A 26,222-nucleotide genomic window follows, 5' to 3' on the forward strand; every position below is an offset into this window, starting at 1 on the left:
CATATTAATGAAAAGTTTTAATTTAGGAGATACAATACAAACAGTAATTTACTTCCCACACGTATTAATGAAAAGTTTTAATTTAGGAGATACAACACAAACAGTAATTTACTTCCCACACATATTAATGAAAAGTTTTAATTTAGGAGATACAACACAAACTGTAATTTACTTCCCACACATATTAATGAAAAGTTTTAATTTAGGAGATACAACACAAACAGTAATTTACTTTCTACACATATTAATGAAAAGTTTTAATTTAGGATACACAACACAAACTGTAATTTACTTCCCACACGTAATGAAAAGTTTTAATTTAGGAGATACAACACAAACACTAATTTACTTCCTACACATATTAATGAAAAGTTTTAATTTAGGAGATACAACACAAACAGTAATTTACTTCCTACACATATTAATGAAAGTTTTATTTTAGAGATACAATACAAACAGTAATGTACTTCCTACACATATTAATGAAAAGTTTTATTTAAGAAGATACAATACAAACAGTAATTTACTTCCTACACATATTAATGAAAAGTTTTAATTTTGGAGATACAACACAAACAGTAATTTACTTTCTACACATATTAATGAAAAGTTTTAATTTAGGAGATACAACACAAACTGTAATTTATTTCCCACACGTATTAATGAAAAGTTTTAATTTAGGAGATACAACACAAACACTAATTTACTTCCTACACATATTAATGAAAAGTTTTATTTTAGGAGATACAATACAAAGAGTAATTTACTTCCCACACGTATTAATGAAAAGTTTTAATTTAGGAGATACAACACAAACAGCAATTTACTTCCTACACATATTAATGAAAAGTTTTAATTTAGGAGATACAACACAAACTGTAATTTACTTCCCACACGTATTAATGAAAAGTTTTAATTTAGGAGATACAACACAAACAGTAATTTACTTCCTACACATATTAATGAAAAGATTTAACTTAGGACAACACAAACAGTAATTTACTTCCTACACATATCAATGAAAAGTTTTAATTTAGGAGATACAACACAAACTGTAATTTACTTCCCACACGTATTAATGAAAAGTTTTAATTTAGGAGATACAACACAAACACTAATTTACTTCCCACATATTAATGAAAAGTTTTAATTAAGAAGATACAATACTAACAGTAATTTACTTCCTACACATATTAATGAAAAGTTTTAATTAAGAAGATACAATACTAACAGTAATGTACTTCCTAAATATATTAATGAAAAGTTTTAATTTAGGAGATACAACACAAACAGTAATTTACTTCCTACACATATTAATGAAAAGTTTTAATTTAGGAGATACAAAACAAACAGTAATTTACTTCCTACACATATTAATGAACAGTTTTAATTTAGGAGATACAATACAAACAGTAATTTACTTCCCACAAATATTAATGAAAAGTGTTAATTTAGGAGATACAACACAAACAGTAATTTACTTCCTACACATATTAATGAACAGTTTTAATTTAGGAGATACAATACAAACAGTAATTTACTTCCCACACATATTAATGAAAAGTTTTAATTTAGGAGATACAATACAAACAGTAATTTTCTTCCTACACATATTAATGAAAAGATTTAACTTAGGACAACACAAACAGTAATTTACTTCCTACACATATTAATGAAAAGTTTTAATTTAGGAGATACAACACAAACACTAATTTACTTCCCACACATATTAATGAAAAGTTTTAATTTAGGAGATACAATACAAACAGTAATTTACTTCCTACACATATTAATGAAAAGATTTAACTTAGGACAACACAAACAGTAATTTACTTCCTACACATATTAATGAAAAGTTATAATTTAGGAGATACAACACAAACTGTAATTTACTTCCCACACGTATTAATGAAATGTTTTAATTTAGGAGATACAACACAAACTGTAATTTATTTCCCACACGTATTAATGAAAAGTTTTAATTTAGGAGATACAACACAAACACTAATTTACTTCCTACACATATTAATGAAAAGTTTTAATTAAGAAGAAACAATACTAACAGTAATTTACTTCCTACACATATTAATGAAAAGTTTTATTTTAGGAGATACAATACAAACAGTAATTTACTTCCCACACGTATTAATGAAAAGTTTTAATTTAGGAGATACAATACAAACACTAATTTACTTCCTACACATATTAATGAAAAGTTTTAATTTAGGATACACAACACAAACAGTAATTTACTTCCTACACATATTAATGAAAAGTTTTAATTTAGAGATACAATACAAACAGTAATTTACTTCCCACACGTATTAATGAAAAGTTTTAATTTAGGAGATACAACACAAACAGTAATTTACTTCCCACACATATTAATGAAAAGTTTTAATTTAGGAGATACAACACAAACTGTAATTTACTTCCCACACGTATTAATGAAAAGTTTTAATTTAGGAGATACAACACAAACAGTAATTTACTTTCTACACATATTAATGAAAAGTTTTAATTTAGGATACACAACACAAACTGTAATTTACTTCCCACATATTAATGAAAAGTTTTAATTTAGGAGATACAACACAAACACTAATTTACTTCCTACACATATTAATGAAAAGTTTTAATTTAGGAGATACAACACAAACAGTAATTTACTTCCTACACATATTAATGAAAAGTTTTATTTTAGGAGATACAATACAAACAGTAATGTACTTCCTACACATATTAATGAAAAGTTTTATTTAAGAAGATACAATACAAACAGTAATTTACTTCCTACACATATTAATGAAAAGTTTTAATTTAGGAGATACAATACAAACAGTAATTTACTTTCTACACATATTAATGAAAAGTTTTAATTTAGGATACACAACACAAACTGTAATTTACTTCCCACACGTAATGAAAAAGTTTTAATTTAGGAGATACAACACAAACACTAATTTACTTCCTACACATATTAATGAAAAGTTTTAATTTAGGAGATACAACACAAACAGTAATTTACTTCCTACACATATTAATGAAAAGTTTTATTTTAGGAGATACAACACAAACAGTAATTTACTTCCTACACATAATAATGAAAAGTTTTAATTTAGGATACACAACACAAACAGTAATTTACTTCCTACACATATTAATGAAAAGTTTTATTTTAGAGATACAACACAAACAGTAATTTACTTCCTACACATATTAATGAAAAGTTTTAATTTAGAATACACAACACAAACTAATTTACTTCCCACACGTATTAATGAAAGTTTTATTTTAGGAGATACAACACAAACAGTAATTTACTTCCTACACATATTAATGAAAAGTTTTAATTTAGGATACACAACACAAACTGTAATTTACTTCCCACACATATTAATGAAAAGTTTTAATTTAGGAGATACAACACAAACTGTAATTTACTTCCCACACATATTAATGAAAAGTTTTAATTTAGGAGATACAACACAAACAGTAATTTACTTCCTACACATATTAATGAAAAGTTTTAATTTAGAGATACAACACAAACTGTAATTTACTTCCCACACATATTAATGAAAAGTTTTAATTTAGGAGATACAACACAAACAGTAATTTACTTCCTACACATATTAATGAAAAGATTTAACTTAGGACAACACAAACAGTAATTTACTTCCTACACATATCAATGAAAAGTTTTAATTTAGGAGATACAACACAAACTGTAATTTACTTCCCACACGTATTAATGAAAAGTTTTAATTTAGGAGATACAACACAAACACTAATTTACTTCCTACACATATTAATGAAAAGTTTTAATTAAGAAGATACAATACTAACAGTAATTTACTTCCTACACATATTAATGAAAGTTTTAATTAAGAAGATACAATACTAACAGTAATTTACTTCCTAAATATATTAATGAAAAGTTTTAATTTAGGAGATACAACACAAACAGTAATTTACTTCCTACACATATTAATGAAAAGTTTTAATTTAGGAGATACAAAACAAACAGTAATTTACTTCCTACACATATTAATGAAAAGTTTTAATTTAGGAGATACAATACAAACAGTAATTTACTTCCCACAAATATTAATGAAAAGTTTTAATTTAGGAGATACAACACAAACAGTAATTTACTTCCTACACATATTAATGAAAAGTTTTAATTTAGGAGATACAATACAAACAGTAATTTACTTCCACACATATTAATGAAAAGTTTTAATTTAGGAGATACAATACAAACAGTAATTTTCTTCCTACACATATTAATGAAAAGATTTAATTTAGGACAACACAAACAGTAATTTACTTCCTACACATATTAATGAAAAGTTTTAATTTAGGAGATACAACACAAACACTAATTTACTTCCCACACATATTAATGAAAAGTTTTAATTTAGGAGATACAATACAAACAGTAATTTACTTCCTACACATATTAATGAAAAGATTTAACTTAGGACAACACAAACAGTAATTTACTTCCTACACATATTAATGAAAAGTTATAATTTAGGAGATACAACACAAACTGTAATTTACTTCCCACACATATTAATGAAATGTTTTAATTTAGGAGATACAACACAAACTGTAATTTATTTCCCACACGTATTAATGAAAAGTTTTAATTTAGGAGATACAACACAAACACTAATTTACTTCCTACACATATTAATGAAAAGTTTTAATTAAGAAGAAACAATACAAACAGTAATTTACTTCCTACACATATTAATGAAAAGTTTTATTTTAGGAGATACAATACAAACAGTAATTTACTTCCCACACATATTAATGAAAAGTTTTAATTTAGGAGATACAATACAAACACTAATTTACTTCCTACACATATTAATGAAAAGTTTTAATTTAGGATACACAACACAAACAGTAATTTACTTCCTACACATATTAATGAAAAGTTTTAATTTAGGAGATACAATACAAACAGTAATTTACTTCCCACACGTATTAATGAAAAGTTTTAATTTAGGAGATACAACACAAACAGTAATTTACTTCCCACACGTATTAATGAAAAGTTTTAATTTAGGAGATACAACACAAACTGTAATTTACTTCCCACACGTATTAATGAAAAGTTTTAATTTAGGAGATACAACACAAACAGTAATTTACTTTCTACACATATTAATGAAAAGTTTTAATTTAGGATACACAACACAAACTGTAATTTACTTCCCACATATTAATGAAAAGTTTTAATTTAGGAGATACAACACAAACACTAATTTACTTCCTACACATATTAATGAAAAGTTTTAATTTAGGAGATACAACACAAACAGTAATTTACTTCCTACACATATTAATGAAAAGTTTTAATTTAGGAGATACAATACAAACAGTAATGTACTTCCTACACATATTAATGAAAAGTTTTATTTAAGAAGATACAATACAAACAGTAATTTACTTCCTACACATATTAATGAAAAGTTTTATTTAAGAAGATACAATACAAACAGTAATTTACTTCCTACACATATTAATGAAAAGTTTTAATTTAGGAGATACAATACAAACAGTAATTTACTTTCTACACATATTAATGAAAAGTTTTAATTTAGGATACACAACACAAACTGTAATTTACTTCCCACACGTAATGAAAAGTTTTAATTTAGGAGATACAACACAAACACTAATTTACTTCCTACACATATTAATGAAAAGTTTTAATTTAGGAGATACAACACAAACAGTAATTTACTTCCTACACATATTAATGAAAAGTTTTATTTTAGGAGATACAACACAAACAGTAATTTACTTCCTACACATAATAATGAAAAGTTTTAATTTAGGATACACAACACAAACAGTAATTTACTTCCTACACATATTAATGAAAAGTTTTATTTTAGGAGATACAACACAAACAGTAATTTACTTCCTACACATATTAATGAAAAGTTTTAATTTAGAATACACAACACAAACTAATTTACTTCCCACACGTATTAATGAAAAGTTTTATTTTAGGAGATACAACACAAACAGTAATTTACTTCCTACACATATTAATGAAAAGTTTTAATTTAGGATACACAACACAAACTGTAATTTACTTCCCACACATATTAATGAAAAGTTTTAATTTAGGAGATACAACACAAACTGTAATTTACTTCCCACACATATTAATGAAAAGTTTTAATTTAGGAGATACAACACAAACAGTAATTTACTTCCTACACATATTAATGAAAAGTTTTAACTTAAGACAACACAAACAGTAATTTACTTCCTACACATATTAATGAAAAGTTTTAATTTAGGAGATACAACACAAACTGTAATTTACTTCCCACACGTATTAATGAAAAGTTTTAATTTAGGAGATACAACACAAACAGTAATTTACTTCCTACACATATTAATGAAAAGATTTAATTTAGGACAACAGAAACAGTAATTTACTTCCTACACATATTAATGAAAAGTTTTAATTTAGGAGATACAACACAAACTGTAATTTACTTCCCACACGTATTAATGAAAAGTTTTAATTTAGGAGATACAACACAAACAGTAATTTACTTTCTACACATATTAATGAAAAGTTTTAATTTAGGAGATACAACACAAACTGTAATTTATTTCCCACACGTATTAATGAAAAGTTTTAATTTAGGAGATACAACACAAACACTAATTTACTTCCTACACATATTAATGAAAAGTTTTATTTTAGAGATACAATACAAAGAGTAATTTACTTCCCACACGTATTAATGAAAAGTTTTAATTTAGGAGATACAACACAAACAGTAATTTACTTCCTACACATATTAATGAAAAGTTTTAATTTAGGAGATACAACACAAACTGTAATTTACTTCCCACACGTATTAATGAAAAGTTTTAATTTAGGAGATACAACACAAACAGTAATTTACTTTCTACACATATCAATGAAATTTTTAATTTAGGAGATACAACACAAACTGTAATTTACTTCCCACACGTATTAATGAAAAGTTTTAATTTAGGAGATACAACACAAACACTAATTTACTTCCTACACATATTAATGAAAAGTTTTAATTAAGAAGATACAATACTAACAGTAATTTACTTCCTACACATATTAATGAAAGTTTTAATTAAGAAGATACAATACTAACAGTAATGTACTTCCTAAATATATTAATGAAAAGTTTTAATTTAGGAGATACAACACAAACAGTAATTTACTTCCTACACATATTAATGAAAAGTTTTAATTTAGGAGATACAACACAAACAGTAATTTACTTCCTACACATATTAATGAACAGTTTTAATTTAGGAGATACAATACAAACAGTAATTTACTTCCTACACATATTAATGAAAAGATTTAACTTAGGACAACACAAACAGTAATTTACTTCCTACACATATTAATGAAAAGTTTTAATTTAGGAGATACAACACAAACAGTAATTTACTTCCCACACATATTAATGAAAAGTTTTAATTTAGGAGATACAACACAAACAGTAATTTACTTCCCACACATATTAATGAAAAGTTTTAATTTAGGAGATACAACACAAACAGTAATTTACTTCCTACACATATTAATGAAAAGTTTTAATTAAGAAGATACAATACAAACAGTAATTTACTTCCTACACATATTAATGAAAAGTTTTATTTTAGGAGATACAATACAAACAGTAATTTACTTCCCACACGTATTAATGAAAAGTTTTAATTTAGGAGATACAATACAAACAGTAATTTACTTCCTACACATATTAATGAAAAGTTTTAATTTAGGATACACAACACAAACAGTAATTTACTTCCTACACATATTAATGAAAAGTTTTAATTTAGGAGATACAACACAAACAGTAATTTACTTCCCACACGTATTAATGAAAAGTTTTAATTTAGGAGATACAACACAAACAGTAATTTACTTCCCACACGTATTAATGAAAAGTTTTATTTTAGGAGATACAACACAAACAGTAATTTACTTCCTACACATATTAATGAAAAGTTTTAATTTAGGATACACAACACAAACTGTAATTTACTTCCACACATATTAATGAAAAGTTTTAATTTAGGAGATACAACACAAACTGTAATTTACTTCCCACACATATTAATGAAAAGTTTTAATTTAGGAGATACAACACAAACAGTAATTTACTTCCTACACATATTAATGAAAAGATTTAACTTAAGACAACACAAATAGTAATTTACTTCCTACACATATTAATGAAAAGTTTTAATTTAGGAGATACAACACAAACTGTAATTTACTTCCCACACGTATTAATGAAAAGTTTTAATTTAGGAGATACAACACAAACAGTAATTTACTTCCTACACATATTAATGAAAAGTTTTAATTTAGGACAACACAAACAGTAATTTACTTCCTACACATATTAATGAAAAGTTTTAATTTAGGAGATACAACACAAACTGTAATTTACTTCCCACACGTATTAATGAAAAGTTTTAATTTAGGAGATACAACACAAACAGTAATTTACTTTCTACACATATTAATGAAAAGTTTTAATTTAGGAGATACAACACAAACTGTAATTTACTTCCCACACGTATTAATGAAAAGTTTTAATTTAGAGATACAACACAAACAGTAATTTACTTCCTACACATATTAATGAAAAGTTTTATTTTAGGAGATACAATACAAACAGTAATTTACTTCCCACACATATTAATGAAAAGTTTTAATTTAGGAGATACAACACAAACAGTAATTTACTTCCTACACATATTAATGAAAAGTTTTAATTTAGGAGATACAACACAAACTGTAATTTACTTCCCACACGTATTAATGAAAAGTTTTAATTTAGGAGATACAACACAAACAGTAATTTACTTTCTACACATATTAATGAAAAGTTTTAATTTAGAGATACAACACAAACTGTAATTTACTTCCCACACATATTAATGAAAAGTTTTAATTTAGGAGATACAACACAAACACTAATTTACTTCCTACACATATTAATGAAAAGTTTTAATTTAGAAGATACAATACAAACAGTAATTTACTTCCTACACATATTAATGAAAAGTTTTAATTAAGAAGATACAATACAAACAGTAATTTACTTCCTAAATATATTAATGAAAAGTTTTAATTTAGGAGATACAACACAAACAGTAATTTACTTCCTACACATATTAATGAAAAGTTTTAATTTAGGAGATACAACACAAACAGTAATTTACTTCCTACACATATTAATGAACAGTTTTAATTTAGGAGATACAATACAAACAGTAATTTACTTCCCACCAATATTAATGAAAAGTTTTAATTTAAAAGATACAACACAAACAGTAATTTACTTCCCACCAATATTAATGAAAAGTTTTAATTTAAAAGATACAACACAAACAGTAATTTACTTCCTACACATATTAATGAACAGTTTTAATTTAGGAGATACAATACAAACAGTAATTTACTTCCCACACATATTAATGAAAAGTTTTAATTTAGGAGATACAATACAAACAGTAATTTACTTCCTACACATATTAATGAAAAGATTTAACTTAGGACAACACAAACAGTAATTTACTTCCTACACATATTAATGAAAAGTTTTAATTTAGGAGATACAACACAAACACTAATTTACTTCCCACACATATTAATGAAAAGTTTTAATTTAGGAGATACAACACAAACAGTAATTTACTTCCTACACATATTAATGAAAAGTTTTAATTTAGGAGATACAACACAAACTGTAATTTACTTCCCACACGTATTAATGAAAAGTTTTAATTTAGGAGATACAACACAAACAGTAATTTACTTCCTACACATATTAATGAAAAGTTTTAACTTAGGACAACACAAACAGTAATTTACTTCCTACACATATTAATGAAAAGTTTTAATTTAGGAGATACAACACAAACTGTAATTTACTTCCCACACATATTAATGAAAAGTTTTAATTTAGAGATACAACACAAACAGTAATTTACTTTCTACACATATTAATGAAAAGTTTTAATTTAGGAGATACAACACAAACTGTAATTTATTTCCCACACATATTAATGAAAAGTTTTAATTTAGAGATACAACACAAACACTAATTTACTTCCTACACATATTAATGAAAAGTTTTAATTTAGGAGATACAATACAAACAGTAATTTACTTCCCACACATATTAATGAAAAGTTTTAATTTAGAGATACAACACAAACAGTAATTTACTTCCTACACATATTAATGAAAAGTTTTAATTTAGGAGATACAACACAAACTGTAATTTACTTCCCACACGTATTAATGAAAGTTTTAATTTAGGAGATACAACACAAACAGTAATTTACTTTCTACACATATCAATGAAAAGTTTTAATTTAGGAGATACAACACAAACTGTAATTTACTTCCCACACGTATTAATGAAAAGTTTTAATTTAGGAGATACAACACAAACAGTAATTTACTTCCTACACATATTAATGAAAAGTTTTAATTTAGAAGATACAATACAAACAGTAATTTACTTCCTACACATATTAATGAAAAGTTTTAATTAAGAAGATACAATACAAACAGTAATTTACTTCCTACATATATTAATGAAAAGTTTTAATTTAGAGATACAACACAAACAGTAATTTACTTCCTACACATATTAATGAAAAGTTTTAATTTAGGAGATACAACACAAACAGTAATTTACTTCCTACACATATTAATGAAAAGTTTTATTTTAGGAGATACAATACAAACAGTAATGTACTTCCTACACATATTAATGAAAAGTTTTATTTAAGAAGATACAATACAAACAGTAATTTACTTCCTACACATATTAATGAAAAGTTTTAATTTAGGAGATACAATACAAACAGTAATTTACTTTCTACACATATTAATGAAAAGTTTTAATTTAGGATACACAACACAAACTGTAATTTACTTCCCACACGTAATGAAAAGTTTTAATTTAGGAGATACAACACAAACACTAATTTACTTCCTACACATATTAATGAAAAGTTTTAATTTAGGAGATACAACACAAACAGTAATTTACTTCCTACACATATTATTGAAAAGTTTTATTTTAGGAGATACAACACAAACAGTAATTTACTTCCTACACATAATAATGAAAGTTTTAATTTAGGATACACAACACAAACAGTAATTTACTTCCTACACATATTAATGAAAAGTTTTATTTTAGGAGATACAACACAAACAGTAATTTACTTCCTACACATATTAATGAAAAGTTTTAATTTAGAATACACAACACAAACTAATTTACTTCCCACACGTATTAATGAAAAGTTTTATTTTAGGAGATACAACACAAACAGTAATTTACTTCCTACACATATTAATGAAAAGTTTTAATTTAGGATACACAACACAAACTGTAATTTACTTCCACACATATTAATGAAAAGTTTTAATTTAGGAGATACAACACAAACTGTAATTTACTTCCCACACATATTAATGAAAAGTTTTAATTTAGGAGATACAACACAAACAGTAATTTACTTCCTACACATATTAATGAAAAGATTTAATTTAAGACAACACAAATAGTAATTTACTTCCTACACATATTAATGAAAAGTTTTAATTTAGGAGATACAACACAAACTGTAATTTACTTCCCACACGTATTAATGAAAAGTTTTAATTTAGGAGATACAACACAAACAGTAATTTACTTCCTACACATATTAATGAAAAGATTTAACTTAGGACAACAGAAACAGTAATTTACTTCCTACACATATTAATGAAAGTTTTAATTTAGAGATACAACACAAACTGTAATTTACTTCCCACACGTATTAATGAAAAGTTTTAATTTAGGAGATACAACACAAACAGTAATTTACTTTCTACACATATTAATGAAAGTTTTAATTTAGGAGATACAACACAAACTGTAATTTATTTCCCACACGTATTAATGAAAGTTTTAATTTAGAGATACAACACAAACACTAATTTACTTCCTACACATATTAATGAAAAGTTTTATTTTAGAGATACAATACAAACAGTAATTTACTTCCCACACGTATTAATGAAAAGTTTTAATTTAGGAGATACAACACAAACAGTAATTTACTTCCTACACATATTAATGAAAAGTTTTAATTTAGGAGATACAACACAAACTGTAATTTACTTCCCACACGTATTAATGAAAAGTTTTAATTTAGGAGATACAACACAAACAGTAATTTACTTTCTACACATATCAATGAAAGTTTTAATTTAGGAGATACAACACAAACTGTAATTTACTTCCACACGTATTAATGAAAAGTTTTAATTTAGGAGATACAACACAAACACTAATTTACTTCCTACACATATTAATGAAAAGTTTTAATTAAGAAGATACAATACTAACAGTAATTTACTTCCTACACATATTAATGAAAAGTTTTAATTAAGAAGATACAATACTAACAGTAATGTACTTCCTAAATATATTAATGAAAAGTTTTAATTTAGGAGATACAACACAAACAGTAATTTACTTCCTACACATATTAATGAAAAGTTTTAATTTAGGAGATACAACACAAACAGTAATTTACTTCCTACACATATTAATGAACAGTTTTAATTTAGGAGATACAATACAAACAGTAATTTACTTCCCACAAATATTAATGAAAAGTTTTAATTTAGGAGATACAACACAAACAGTAATTTACTTCCTACACATATTAATGAACAGTTTTAATTTAGGAGATACAATACAAACAGTAATTTACTTCCCACACATATTAATGAAAAGTTTTAATTTAGGAGATACAATACAAACAGTAATTTTCTTCCTACACATATTAATGAAAAGATTTAACTTAGGACAACACAAACAGTAATTTACTTCCTACACATATTAATGAAAAGTTTTAATTTAGGAGATACAACACAAACACTAATTTACTTCCCACACATATTAATGAAAAGTTTTAATTTAGGAGATACAATACAAACAGTAATTTACTTCCTACACATATTAATGAAAAGTTTTAATTTAGGAGATACAACACAAACTGTAATTTACTTCCCACACATATTAATGAAAAGTTTTAATTTAGAGATACAACACAAACAGTAATTTACTTCCTACACATATTAATGAAAAGATTTAACTTAGGACAACACAAACAGTAATTTACTTCCTACACATATTAATGAAAAGTTTTAATTTAGGAGATACAACACAAACTGTAATTTACTTCCCACACGTATTAATGAAAAGTTTTAATTTAGGAGATACAACACAAACAGTAATTTACTTTCTACACATATTAATGAAAAGTTTTAATTTAGGAGATACAACACAAACTGTAATTTATTTCCCACACATATTAATGAAAAGTTTTAATTTAGGAGATACAACACAAACACTAATTTACTTCCTACACATATTAATGAAAAGTTTTATTTTAGGAGATACAATACAAACAGTAATTTACTTCCCACACATATTAATGAAAAGTTTTAATTTAGGAGATACAACACAAACAGTAATTTACTTCCTACACATATTAATGAAAAGTTTTAATTTAGGAGATACAACACAAACTGTAATTTACTTCCCACACGTATTAATGAAAAGTTTTAATTTAGGAGATACAACACAAACAGTAATTTACTTTCTACACATATTAATGAAAAGTTTTAATTTAGGAGATACAACACAAACTGTAATTTACTTCCCACACGTATTAATGAAAAGTTTTAATTTAGGAGATACAACACAAACACTAATTTACTTCCTACACATATTAATGAAAAGTTTTAATTAAGAAGATACAATACTAACAGTAATTTACTTCCTACACATATTAATGAAAAGTTTTAATTAAGAAGATACAATACTAACAGTAATGTACTTCCTAAATATATTAATGAAAAGTTTTAATTTAGGAGATACAACACAAACACTAATTTACTTCCTACACATATTAATGAAAAGTTTTAATTTAGGAGATACAACACAAACAGTAATTTACTTCCTACACATATTAATGAAAAGTTTTAATTTAGGAGATACAATACAAACAGTAATTTACTTCCCACACATATTAATGAAAAGTTTTAATTTAGGAGATACAACACAAACAGTAATTTACTTCCTACACATATTAATGAAAAGTTTTAATTTAGGAGATACAACACAAACAGTAATTTACTTCCCACACATATTAATGAAAAGTTTTAATTTAGGAGATACAACACAAACAGTAATTTACTTCCTACACATATTAATGAAAAGTTTTAATTTAGGAGATACAACACAAACAGTAATTTACTTCCTACACATATTAATGAAAAGTTTTAATTTAGGAGATACAACACAAACAGTAATTTACTTCCTACACATATTAATGAAAAGTTTTAATTTAGAGATACAATACAAACAGTAATTTACTTCCTACACATATTAATGAAAAGTTTTAATTTAGAAGATACAATACAAACAGTAATGTACTTCCTAAATATATTAATGAAAAGTTTTAATTTAGGAGATACAACACAAACACTAATTTACTTCCTACACATATTAATGAAAAGTTTTAATTTAGGAGATACAACACAAACAGTAATTTACTTCCTACACATATTAATGAAAAGTTTTAATTTAGGAGATACAATACAAACAGTAATTTACTTCCTACACATATTAATGAAAAGTTTTATTTAAGAAGATACAATACAAACAGTAATTTACTTCCTACACATATTAATGAAAAGTTTTAATTTAGGAGATACAATACAAACAGTAATTTACTTTCTACACATATTAATGAAAAGTTTTAATTTAGGATACACAACACAAACTGTAATTTACTTCCCACACGTAATGAAAGTTTTAATTTAGGAGATACAACACAAACACTAATTTACTTCCTACACATATTAATGAAAAGTTTTAATTTAGGAGATACAACACAAACAGTAATTTACTTCCTACACATATTAATGAAAAGTTTTAATTTAGGAGATACAATACAAACAGTAATTTACTTCCTACACATATTAATGAAAAGTTTTAATTTAGGAGATACAACACAAACAGTAATTTACTTCCTACACATATTAATGAAAAGTTTTAATTTAGGAGATACAACACAAACAGTAATTTACTTCCTACACATATTAATGAAAAGTTTTAATTTAGAATACACAACACAAACTAATTTACTTCCCACACGTATTAATGAAAAGTTTTAATTTAGGAGATACAACACAAACAGTAATTTACTTCCTACACATATTAATGAAAAGTTTTAATTTAGGATACACAACACAAACTGTAATTTACTTCCCACACATATTAATGAAAAGTTTTAATTTAGGAGATACAACACAAACTGTAATTTACTTCCCACACATATTAATGAAAAGTTTTAATTTAGGAGATACAACACAAACAGTAATTTACTTCCTACACATATTAATGAAAAGTTTTAATTTAAGACAACACAAATAGTAATTTACTTCCTACACATATTAATGAAAAGTTTTAATTTAGGAGATACAACACAAACTGTAATTTACTTCCCACACGTATTAATGAAAAGTTTTAATTTAGGAGATACAACACAAACAGTAATTTACTTCCTACACATATCAATGAAAAGTTTTAATTTAGGAGATACAACACAAACTGTAATTTACTTCCCACACGTATTAATGAAAAGTTTTAATTTAGGAGATACAACACAAACACTAATTTACTTCCTACACATATTAATGAAAAGTTTTAATTAAGAAGATACAATACTAACAGTAATTTACTTCCTACACATATTAATGAAAAGTTTTAATTAAGAAGATACAATACTAACAGTAATGTACTTCCTAAATATATTAATGAAAAGTTTTAATTTAGGAGATACAACACAAACACTAATTTACTTCCTACACATATTAATGAAAAGTTTTAATTTAGGAGATACAACACAAACAGTAATTTACTTCCTACACATATTAATGAAAAGTTTTATTTTAGGAGATACAATACAAACAGTAATTTACTTCCTACACATATTAATGAAAAGTTTTAATTTAGGAGATACAATACAAACAGTAATTTACTTTCTACACATATTAATGAAAAGTTTTAATTTAGGATACACAACACAAACTGTAATTTACTTCCCACACGTAATGAAAAGTTTTAATTTAGGAGATACAACACAAACACTAATTTACTTCCTACACATATTAATGAAAAGTTTTAATTTAGGAGATACAACACAAACAGTAATTTACTTCCTACACATATTAATGAAAAGTTTTATTTTAGGAGATACAATACAAACAGTAATTTACTTCCTACACATAATAATGAAAAGTTTTAATTTAGGACACACAACACAAACAGTAATTTACTTCCTACACATATTAATGAAAAGTTTTATTTTAGGAGATACAACACAAACAGTAATTTACTTCCTACACATATTAATGAAAAGTTTTAATTTAGAATACACAACACAAACTAATTTACTTCCCACACGTATTAATGAAAAGTTTTATTTTAGGAGATACAACACAAACAGTAATTTACTTCCTACACATATTAATGAAAAGTTTTAATTTAGGATACACAACACAAACTGTAATTTACTTCCCACACATATTAATGAAAAGTTTTAATTTAGGAGATACAACACAAACTGTAATTTACTTCCCACACATATTAATGAAAAGTTTTAATTTAGGAGATACAACACAAACAGTAATTTACTTCCTACACATATTAATGAAAAGATTTAACTTAAGACAACACAAATAGTAATTTACTTCCTACACATATTAATGAAAAGTTTTAATTTAGGAGATACAACACAAACTGTAATTTACTTCCCACACGTATTAATGAAAAGTTTTAATTTAGGAGATACAACACAAACAGTAATTTACTTCCTACACATATTAATGAAAAGATTTAACTTAGGACAACAGAAACAGTAATTTACTTCCTACACATATTAATGAAAAGTTTTAATTTAGGAGATACAACACAAACTGTAATTTACTTCCCACACGTATTAATGAAAAGTTTTAATTTAGGAGATACAACACAAACAGTAATTTACTTTCTACACATATTAATGAAAAGTTTTAATTTAGGAGATACAACACAAACTGTAATTTATTTCCCACACTTATTAATGAAAAGTTTTAATTTAGGAGATACAACACAAACACTAATTTACTTCCTACACATATTAATGAAAAGTTTTATTTTAGGAGATACAATACAAAGAGTAATTTACTTCCCACACGTATTAATGAAAAGTTTTAATTTAGGAGATACAACACAAACAGCAATTTACTTCCTACACATATTAATGAAAAGTTTTAATTTAGGAGATACAACACAAACTGTAATTTACTTCCCACACGTATTAATGAAAAGTTTTAATTTAGGAGATACAACACAAACAGTAATTTACTTTCTACACATATCAATGAAAAGTTTTAATTTAGGAGATACAACACAAACTGTAATTTACTTCCCACACGTATTAATGAAAAGTTTTAATTTAGGAGATACAACACAAACACTAATTTACTTCCTACACATATTAATGAAAAGTTTTAATTAAGAAGATACAATACTAACAGTAATTTACTTCCTACACATATTAATGAAAAGTTTTAATTAAGAAGATACAATACTAACAGTAATGTACTTCCTAAATATATTAATGAAAAGTTTTAATTTAGGAGATACAACACAAACAGTAATTTACTTCCTACACATATTAATGAAAAGTTTTAATTTAGGAGATACAACACAAACAGTAATTTACTTCCTACACATATTAATGAACAGTTTTAATTTAGGAGATACAATACAAACAGTAATTTACTTCCCACAAATATTAATGAAAAGTTTTAATTTAGGAGATACAACACAAACAGTAATTTACTTCCTACACATATTAATGAACAGTTTTAATTTAGGAGATACAATACAAACAGTAATTTACTTCCCACACATATTAATGAAAAGTTTTAATTTAGGAGATACAATACAAACAGTAATTTTCTTCCTACACATATTAATGAAAAGATTTAACTTAGGACAACACAAACAGTAATTTACTTCCTACACATATTAATGAAAAGTTTTAATTTAGGAGATACAACACAAACACTAATTTACTTCCCACACATATTAATGAAAAGTTTTAATTTAGGAGATACAATACAAACAGTAATTTACTTCCTACACATATTAATGAAAAGTTTTAATTTAGGAGATACAACACAAACTGTAATTTACTTCCCACACGTATTAATGAAAAGTTTTAATTTAGGAGATACAACACAAACAGTAATTTACTTCCTACACATATTAATGAAAAGATTTAACTTAGGACAACAGAAACAGTAATTTACTTCCTACACATATTAATGAAAAGTTTTAATTTAGGAGATACAACACAAACTGTAATTTACTTCCCACACGTATTAATGAAAAGTTTTAATTTAGGAGATACAACACAAACAGTAATTTACTTTCTACACATATTAATGAAAAGTTTTAATTTAGGAGATACAACACAAACTGTAATTTATTTCCCACACGTATTAATGAAAAGTTTTAATTTAGGAGATACAACACAAACACTAATTTACTTCCTACACATATTAATGAAAAGTTTTATTTTAGGAGATACAATACAAAGAGTAATTTACTTCCCACACGTATTAATGAAAAGTTTTAATTTAGGAGATACAACACAAACAGCAATTTACTTCCTACACATATTAATGAAAAGTTTTAATTTAGAGATACAACACAAACTGTAATTTACTTCCCACACGTATTAATGAAAAGTTTTAATTTAGGAGATACAACACAAACAGTAATTTACTTTCTACACATATCAATGAAAAGTTTTAATTTAGGAGATACAACACAAACTGTAATTTACTTCCCACACGTATTAATGAAAAGTTTTAATTTAGGAGATACAACACAAACACTAATTTACTTCCTACACATATTAATGAAAAGTTTTAATTAAGAAGATACAATACTAACAGTAATTTACTTCCTACACATATTAATGAAAAGTTTTAATTAAGAAGATACAATACTAACAGTAATGTACTTCCTAAATATATTAATGAAAAGTTTTAATTTAGGAGATACAACACAAACAGTAATTTACTTCCTACACATATTAATGAAAAGTTTTAATTTAGGAGATACAACACAAACAGTAATTTACTTCCTACACATATTAATGAACAGTTTTAATTTAGGAGATACAATACAAACAGTAATTTACTTCCCACACATATTAATGAAAAGTTTTAATTTAGGAGATACAATACAAACAGTAATTTTCTTCCTACACATATTAATGAAAAGATTTAACTTAGGACAACACAAACAGTAATTTACTTCCCACACATATTAATGAAAAGTTTTAATTTAGGAGATACAACACAAACAGTAATTTACTTCCTACACATATTAATGAACAGTTTTAATTTAGGAGATACAATACAAACAGTAATTTTCTTCCTACACATATTAATGAAAAGTTTTAATTAAGAAGATACAATACTAACAGTAATTTACTTCCTACACATATTAATGAAAAGTTTTAATTAAGAAGATACAATACTAACAGTAATGTACTTCCTAAATATATTAATGAAAAGTTTTAATTTAGGAGATACAACACAAACAGTAATTTACTTCCTACACATATTAATGAAAAGTTTTAATTTAGGAGATACAAAACAAACAGTAATTTACTTCCTACACATATTAATGAACAGTTTTAATTTAGGAGATACAATACAAACAGTAATTTACTTCCCACAAATATTAATGAAAAGTTTTAATTTAGGAGATACAACACAAACAGTAATTTACTTCCTACACATATTAATGAAAAGTTTTAATTTAGGAGATACAATACAAACAGTAATTTACTTCCTACACATATTAATGAAAGATTTAACTTAGGACAACACAAACAGTAATTTACTTCCTACACATATTAATGAAAAGTTTTAATTTAGGAGATACAACACAAACACTAATTTACTTCCCACACATATTAATGAAAAGTGTTAATTTAGGAGATACAATACAAACAGTAATTTACTTCCTACACATATTAATGAAAGATTTTAACTTAGGACAACACAAACAGTAATTTACTTCCTACACATATTAATGAAAAGTTTTAATTTAGGAGATACAACACAAACTGTAATTTACTTCCCACACGTATTAATGAAAAGTTTTAATTTAGGAGATACAACACAAACTGTAATTTATTTCCCACACGTATTAATGAAAAGTTTTAATTTAGGAGATACAACACAAACACTAATTTACTTCCTACACATATTAATGAAAAGTTTTAATTAAGAAGAAACAATACTAACAGTAATTTACTTCCTACACATATTAATGAAAAGTTTTATTTTAGGAGATACAATACAAACAGTAATTTACTTCCCACACGTATTAATGAAAGTTTTAATTTAGGAGATACAATACAAACACTAATTTACTTCCTACACATATTAATGAAAAGTTTTAATTTAGGATACACAACACAAACAGTAATTTACTTCCTACACATATTAATGAAAAGTTTTAATTTAGGAGATACAATACAAACAGTAATTTACTTCCACACATATTAATGAAAAGTTTTAATTTAGGAGATACAACACAAACAGTAATTTACTTCCCACACGTATTAATGAAAAGTTTTAATTTAGGAGATACAATACAAACACTAATTTACTTCCTACACATATTAATGAAAAGTTTTAATTTAGGATACAACACAAACAGTAATTTACTTCCTACACATATTAATGAAAAGTTTTAATTTAGGAGATACAATACAAACAGTAATTTACTTCCCACACGTATTAATGAAAAGTTTTAATTTAGGAGATACAACACAAACAGTAATTTACTTTCTACACATATTAATGAAAAGTTTTAATTTAGGATACACAACACAAACTGTAATTTACTTCCCACACGTAATGAAAAGTTTTAATTTAGGAGATACAACACAAACAGTAATTTACTTCCTACACATATTAATGAAAAGTTTTAATTTAGGATACACAACACAAACTGTAATTTACTTCCCACACGTAATGAAAAGTTTTAATTTAGGAGATACAACACAAACACTAATTTACTTCCTACACATATTAATGAAAAGTTTTAATTTAGAAGATACAACACAAACAGTAATTTACTTCCTACACATATTAATGAAAAGTTTTATTTTAGGAGATACAATACAAACAGTAATGTACTTCCTACACATATTAATGAAAAGTTTTATTTAAGAAGATACAATACAAACAGTAATTTACTTCCTACACATATTAATGAAAAGTTTTAATTTAGGAGATACAATACAAACAGTAATTTACTTCCTACACATATTAATGAACAGTTTTAATTTAGGAGATACAATACAAACAGTAATTTACTTCCCACACATATTAATGAAAAGTTTTAATTTAGGAGATACAATACAAACAGTAATTTTCTTCCTACACATATTAATGAAAAGATTTAACTTAGGACAACACAAACAGTAATTTACTTCCTACACATATTAATGAAAAGTTTTAATTTAGGAGATACAACACAAACTGTAATTTACTTCCCACACGTATTAATGAAAAGTTTTAATTTAGGAGATACAACACAAACAGTAATTTACTTCCTACACATATTAATGAAAAGATTTAACTTAGGACAACACAAACACTAATTTACTTTCTACACATATTAATGAAAAGTTTTAATTTAGGAGATACAACACAAACTGTAATTTACTTCCCACACGTATTAATGAAATGTTTTAATTTAGGAGATACAACACAAACTGTAATTTATTTCCCACACGTATTAATGAAAAGTTTTAATTTAGGAGATACAACACAAACACTAATTTACTTCCTACACATATTAATGAAAAGTTTTAATTAAGAAGAAACAATACAAACACTAATTTACTTCCTACACATATTAATGAAAAGTTTTAATTTAGGATACACAACACAAACAGTAATTTACTTCCTACACATATTAATGAAAAGTTTTAATTTAGGAGATACAACACAAACAGTAATTTACTTCCCACACGTATTAATGAAAAGTTTTAATTTAGGAGATACAACACAAACAGTAATTTACTTCCCACACATATTAATGAAAAGTTTTAATTTAGGAGATACAACACAAACTGTAATTTACTTCCCACACATATTAATGAAAAGTTTTAATTTAGGAGATACAACACAAACAGTAATTTACTTCCTACACATATTAATGAAAAGTTTTAATTTAGGAGATACAACACAAACTGTAATTTACTTCCCACACGTATTAATGAAAAGTTTTAATTTAGGAGATACAACACAAACAGTAATTTACTTTCTACACATATTAATGAAAAGTTTTAATTTAGGATACACAACACAAACTGTAATTTACTTCCCACACGTATTAATGAAAAGTTTTAATTTAGGAGATACAACACAAACACTAATTTACTTCCTACACATATTAATGAAAAGTTTTAATTTAGGAGATACAACACAAACAGTAATTTACTTCCTACACATATTAATGAAAAGTTTTATTTTAGGAGATACAATACAAACAGTAATGTACTTCCTACACATATTAATGAAAAGTTTTATTTAAGAAGATACAATACAAACAGTAATTTACTTCCTACACATATTAATGAAAAGTTTTAATTTAGGAGATACAATACAAACAGTAATTTACTTCCTACACATATTAATGAAAAGTTTTATTTTAGGAGATACAATACAAACAGTAATTTACTTCCTACACATATTAATGAAAAGTTTTAATTTAGGAGATACAATACAAACAGTAATTTACTTCCTACACATATTAATGAAAAGTTTTAATTTAGGAGATACAATACAAACAGTAATTTACTTCCTACACATATTAATGAAAAGTTTTAATTTAGGAGATACAATACAAACAGTAATTTACTTCCCACACATATTAATGAAAAGTTTTAATTTAGGAGATACAACACAAACAGTAATTTACTTCCCACACATATTAATGAAAAGTTTTAATTTAGGAGATACAACACAAACTGTAATTTACTTCCCACACGTATTAATGAAAAGTTTTAATTTAGGAGATACAACACAAACAGTAATTTACTTTCTACACATATCAATGAAAAGTTTTAATTTAGGAGATACAACACAAACTGTAATTTACTTCCCACACATATTAATGAAAAGTTTTAATTTAGGAGATACAACACAAACACTAATTTACTTCCTACACATATTAATGAAAAGTTTTAATTAAGAAGATACAATACTAACAGTAATTTACTTCCTACACATATTAATGAAAAGTTTTAATTAAGAAGATACAATACTAACAGTAATGTACTTCCTAAATATATTAATGAAAAGTTTTAATTGAGGAGATACAACACAAACAGTAATTTACTTCCTACACATATTAATGAAAAGTTTTAATTTAGGAGATACAACACAAAGAGTAATTTACTTCCTACACATATTAATGAACAGTTTTAATTTAGGAGATACAATACAAACAGTAATTTACTTCCCACAAATATTAATGAAAAGTTTTAATTTAGGAGATACAACACAAACAGTAATTTACTTCCCACACGTATTAATGAAGTTTTAATTTAGGAGATACAACACAAACTGTAATTTACTTCCCACACGTATTAATGAAAAGTTTTAATTTAGGAGATACAACACAAATACTAATTTACTTCCTACACATATTAATGAAAAGTTTTAATTTAGGAGATACAACACAAACTGTAATTTACTTCCCACACGTATTAATGAAAAGTTTTAATTTAGGAGATACAATACAAACAGTAATTTACTTCCTACACATATTAATGAAAAGTTTTAATTTAGGAGATACAACACAAACAGTAATTTACTTCCCACACATATTAATGAAAAGTTTTAATTTAGGAGATACAACACAAACAGTAATTTACTTCCCACACATATTAATGAAAAGTTTTAATTTAGGAGAAAACTGTAATTTACTTCCCACACGTATTAATGAAAAGTTTTAATTTAGGAGATACAACACAAACACTAATTTACTTCCTACACATATTAATGAAAAGTTTTAATTAAGAAGATACAATACTAACAGTAATTTACTTCCTACACATATTAATGAAAAGTTTTATTTTAGGAGATACAATACAAAGAGTAATTTACTTCCCACACGTATTAATGAAAAGTTTTAATTTAGGAGATACAACACAAACAGCAATTTACTTCCTACACATATTAATGAAAAGTTTTAATTTAGGAGATACAACACAAACTGTAATTTACTTCCCACACGTATTAATGAAAAGTTTTAATTTAGGAGATACAACACAAACAGTAATTTACTTTCTACACATATCAATGAAAAGTTTTAATTTAGGAGATACAACACAAACTGTAATTTACTTCCCACACGTATTAATGAAAAGTTTTAATTTAGGAGATACAACACAAACACTAATTTACTTCCTACACATATTAATGAAAAGTTTTAATTAAGAAGATACAATACTAACAGTAATTTACTTCCTACACATATTAATGAAAAGTTTTAATTAAGAAGATACAATACTAACAGTAATGTACTTCCTAAATATATTAATGAAAAGTTTTAATTTAGGAGATACAACACAAACAGTAATTTACTTCCTACACATATTAATGAAAAGTTTTAATTTAGGAGATACAACACAAACAGTAATTTACTTCCTACACATATTAATGAACAGTTTTAATTTAGGAGATACAATACAAACAGTAATTTACTTCCCACAAATATTAATGAAAAGTTTTAATTTAGGAGATACAACACAAACAGTAATTTACTTCCTACACATATTAATGAACAGTTTTAATTTAGGAGATACAATACAAACAGTAATTTACTTCCCACACATATTAATGAAAAGTTTTAATTTAGGAGATACAATACAAACAGTAATTTTCTTCCTACACATATTAATGAAAAGATTTAACTTAGGACAACACAAACAGTAATTTACTTCCTACACATATTAATGAAAAGTTTTAATTTAGGAGATACAACACAAACACTAATTTACTTCCCACACATATTAATGAAAAGTTTTAATTTAGGAGATACAATACAAACAGTAATTTACTTCCTACACATATTAATGAAAGATTTAACTTAGGACAACACAAACAGTAATTTACTTCCTACACATATTAATGAAAAGTTATAATTTAGGAGATACAACACAAACTGTAATTTACTTCCCACACGTATTAATGAAATGTTTTAATTTAGGAGATACAACACAAACTGTAATTTAATTCCCACACGTATTAATGAAAAGTTTTAATTTAGGAGATACAACACAAACACTAATTTACTTCCTACACATATTAATGAAAGTTTTAATTAAGAAGAAACAATACTAACAGTAATTTACTTCCTACACATATTAATGAAAAGTTTTATTTTAGGAGATACAATACAAACAGTAATTTACTTCCCACACGTATTAATGAAAAGTTTTAATTTAGGAGATACAATACAAACACTAATTTACTTCCTACACATATTAATGAAAAGTTTTAATTTAGGATACACAACACAAACAGTAATTTACTTCCTACACATATTAATGAAAAGTTTTAATTTAGGAGATACAATACAAACAGTAATTTACTTCCCACACGTATTAATGAAAAGTTTTAATTTAGGAGATACAACACAAACAGTAATTTACTTCCCACACGATTAATGAAAAGTTTTAATTTAGGAGATACAACACAAACTGTAATTTACTTCCCACACGTATTAATGAAAAGTTTTAATTTAGGAGATACAACACAAACACTAATTTACTTCCTACACATATTAATGAAAAGTTTTAATTTAGGAGATACAACACAAACTGTAATTTACTTCCCACACGTATTAATGAAAAGTTTTAATTTAGGAGATACAACACAAACAGTAATTTACTTTCTACACATATTAATGAAAAGTTTTAATTTAGGA

At 25.2% G+C, this 26,222-nt stretch overlaps 1 protein-coding gene across 1 annotated transcript in view; it reads right to left on the reverse strand.

The window, feature by feature from the left end:
• Positions 1–26,222, reverse strand: part of LOC143234420 (ATP synthase subunit beta, mitochondrial-like) — a 60,807-nt gene that overhangs the window by 25,445 nt on the left and 9,140 nt on the right. The gene's annotated exons all lie outside the window — the stretch shown is intronic.

This window comes from Tachypleus tridentatus, chromosome 12 (genome assembly GCF_004210375.1).
Source record: "Tachypleus tridentatus isolate NWPU-2018 chromosome 12, ASM421037v1, whole genome shotgun sequence".
NCBI lineage: Eukaryota > Metazoa > Arthropoda > Merostomata > Xiphosura > Limulidae > Tachypleus > Tachypleus tridentatus.